Source organism: Mus caroli, chromosome 10 (genome assembly GCF_900094665.2).
Source record: "Mus caroli chromosome 10, CAROLI_EIJ_v1.1, whole genome shotgun sequence".
In the NCBI taxonomy this organism is placed as follows: domain Eukaryota; kingdom Metazoa; phylum Chordata; class Mammalia; order Rodentia; family Muridae; genus Mus; species Mus caroli.
Genome location: NC_034579.1, coordinates 116,585,452 through 116,589,290, shown reverse-complemented (window position 1 = coordinate 116,589,290; position 3,839 = coordinate 116,585,452).

Sequence of the window (3,839 nt, the reverse complement as noted above, 5' to 3'; positions counted from 1 at the left end):
GGAGCACACTGGGTCTGTGGTAGTATATCTCTACACAGGGAATTAGATATTGTGATCTGAATGCCTTGACTTCTCTAATGTGTGCATAAGTGCAACTTCAAGAAGGAACGTGAACAAGATAATAACAGTGCTCCACAGAAGCTATTTAAAACAAATTAAATGTTCGTGATAGGTTAAATATATTAAATGTACATACACACATAAACATGGTCATGTTGCTTATGTATGGGCTTTATCTTCAGAGAAATTGTTAAGAAAACAAATAACTAGGTTTAAGTGCATTTATTTACTGAGACAGCTAAGACCAGAAGGATGGTTCCTTCTGGAGAGGCTGCCTTCTTCTACTCTGCAGGTTTTGCAATGACTCTTTGAAATATCAGCTTGGTGTTCAGATTCCATATCATGTTTGGGCTGTTATAACTAAGCCCTGTGTTCCCAAATTGTCTTCTTATTTTTTGTTTGTTTTTATTATTTCTTTCTTAAAAACCATTTTATTCCTACATTTAGAATGATACCCCCCTTCCTGGTTACCCCTCCACAACCCTCCATCCTACCCCACCCCCCTTTGCCTCTATGAGGGTGCTCCTCTACCCACTCACCCACTCTTGCCTCATCCCTCTAGCATCCCCCTATGCTGGGACGTCAAGCCTCCCTATCCTTCCATTGATGTCAGATAAAACCATCCTCTGCCACATATGCATCAGGAGTTCTGGCTCCCTCCATGTATACTCTTTGGTTGATGATTTAGTTCCTGGGAGCTCTGGGTGGTCCAGTTAGTTGATATTGTTCTTCCTATGGGGTTTCAATCCCGTTCAGCTCCTTCAGTCCCTTCAGTTCTTCCCCTAGCTCTTGCATTTGGGACCCGGGCTTAGTCCGATGGTTGGCTGTTAACATATCATAAATAAGTAAACAAATAAACAAACAATCAAATAACAAGCACTCCTAACTTCTTCTGCAAATATATAATAAGAATTCTCCAAGCAGAGTGTTCTCTCATTGCATTCCTTGATAACTGGTGATATCTTTGTGATGATTAGCTTTCTGTCAGAGCCACTTGTGCCTGTGAGATAACTCATTTTTACATTTACATTTGACTCCAAGTTTAAATCAGTTCTTAAAAATTGAAGGATCAAACCACAGTGGGTCATAGTTTCTTACCTTGATGTAAAACATCTGGAGAATCAACTGACTTTTTTTTTCTTTCTTTCTCTTTTTATTTTTATTTTTAAAAATGTTTACATCCTTATAAAAATATTTTTTCATTAATGCCACAAAGACCCTCTTATATACAAAGGGAAAGTGACTTATGGAGAGGGTTATATAGGAGATATAATGTGGATTCTGTATTCGTTTTAAAGGGAAGCATTATTACTTGAAGTAAACCATACTTGAGAAAAGGACAAGGTTTCTGGTAGATACTACTGTCTACTGTCAACACCTGTTCACCTCTATCAAAAGGAAATTTCAACTTCCATTACAGCAAAAACAGTGGTATTGCAATTGTCCCTCTGACATCTGTGTATTTCCCAGACTCCTTTGAAGTTACAAAAGGTTCATGAGATTCCTTTTTGGAGAATGATCCATAAACAATAATACATGGTCTTTATATTGATGCTGTTGGGACAGGTATGTCTCTGCAAGTCTACCATTCTATAATAACATCCAGGAACTCATATATATGGGTGGAAATACCACAACATTTGATACTATGGACCTCAAAGGCCTGGAACAAATGAGAAATATATTCATAACAACAAACTAATTATAATGGAAGAAAAGGTTTAGTTTGCTCAACTACTACTATTTTGAGGTGAAAATAATTGTTCTTAAAAATGATTAAAGATTAAAATTTTGTATCACTTTTTCTTCATTCTTCACTGTTCATCATTTTAATCTATGAAAGAAATTGAACATGAAATTAAGTTCTCTTATCATGTTTACATGTTCATCAAATATCACATGTCAAATGATCAATCAAATTATTAAAATATTTTCCAGTTTCACTAACTGGCAGGCAGTTACAGAAGCCAGGATGTAGTGATATTTAATATCCTTAAGACTACACTTTCAGGGATCACATTCATAGTCTGATAATATACCTTTAACAACTTTTGATTAGTTATTTATCCTCATTAAGCAAATATTATTTTAATAGGATTTTAATGAGAAAGGATTTTGTATATGATGACAATATTCATTTTGATGTCTTATGCTAAGGGACCTATAAATCATAGAAAAGTAACAGAAAACTTGCAACACATAATTTCAAATAGCTTAAGTAATTTGCTCAACTCTCATAAAAATATTTCTAATATGTTATCATAGAATAGTACACCTCTCTATAATCAGATTATGAAATATAATTCTGCTGCCCTTTACTTATAAATCAAATATCTACTTTGGGGGGTAGTTGAGGCAGGGTTTCTTTGTGTAATCCTGGATGTCCTGAATTTACTCTGTAACCAGTCAGGCCTCAAACTCAGAGATCCAACTGTCTCTGCCTCCTAAGTACTTGGATTAAAGGTGTGCACACCACCACCTGGCTATATAATTCTAGGTCAAGTTATACTTGAGGAAATAGCAGAAAACCAAAACAAATAAGGTATGTTAACTTAAAACATAAAACTAGATACTGAACCTGATAGTAGAGAATGTGGGGAATAGCTTGGACTCATGGACATAAGAGATGACTTCCTGAACAGAATGCTGATAGCATAGTAGTAAGATCAGCAATTAATAAATAGGACCTCTAGAAATGGAAAAGCTTCCGTAAGACAAAGAATGTGCTTCCAGACACAGTTGCTGGATTTCTGTAAGCTGTTCTTTTCCCCTTCCAGGTGTTGTTGTTGTTTTTGTATTGTTGTTGTGTTGTTGTTGTTGTTTTAAAACTTGTATTTGTTCAAATAAAAAGAACAAAACAGCACTCTATAGAATGGAAAAAGATTTTTACCAAGTCCACAATTAATAGAGGACAGATGTCCAGTACATATAAAGAATACAAGAAACTAGATATCACAAAACCAAATAACAAATAAAAAATAGGTACAGATCTAAACAGGGAAGATAAAATTTGTTATTTGAAGATGAAATTAATTTTTAATTAAAATCTCTTCATTATTCAGATTACAATAATTATACATATACTGAAATTGAGTTTATATTGTCTGAGAATACATTCTGAAAACTATACTTTGTTAGATAGAGCATTAGAAATTATTGGTTTACATTTTTAAAATTATTTTTAGATATTTTCTTTATTTACATTTCAAATATTCTAGGAAGATGCCAACAAGAGCCTGCTGACAGGAGCCTAATATAGCTGTCTCCTGTGAGGCTCTGCCAGTGCCTGGCAAATACAGAAATGGATGCTCACAGTCATCCATTGGACAGAGCACAAGGTCCCCAATGAAGGAGCCAGAGAAATACACAGGAACCTGAAGGGGTCTGAATCCCCATAGGAGGAACAATAATATGAACTAACCAGTATCCCCAGAGCTCCTTTGAACTATACCACCAATCAAAACAAAACAAACAAACAAACAAACAAACAAACAAAAAAAAACCGCATGGTGGAACTTGTGGCTCTAGCCATATATGTAGCAAAGGATGGCGTAGTTGGTCATCAATGGGAGGAAAGATGCTTGGTCCTGTGAAAGCTCTAAACAGAGTTTTGGTTTTTTGTTTGTTTGTTTGTTTTTTGTTTTTTTGTTTTTTTGTTTTGTTTTGTTTTGTTTTGTTTTGTATTTTCTTCATTTACATTTCCAGTGCTATCCCAAAAGTCCTCCATACCCTCCCCCACCCACTCCCCACTTCTTGGCCCTGGTGTTCCCCTATACTGA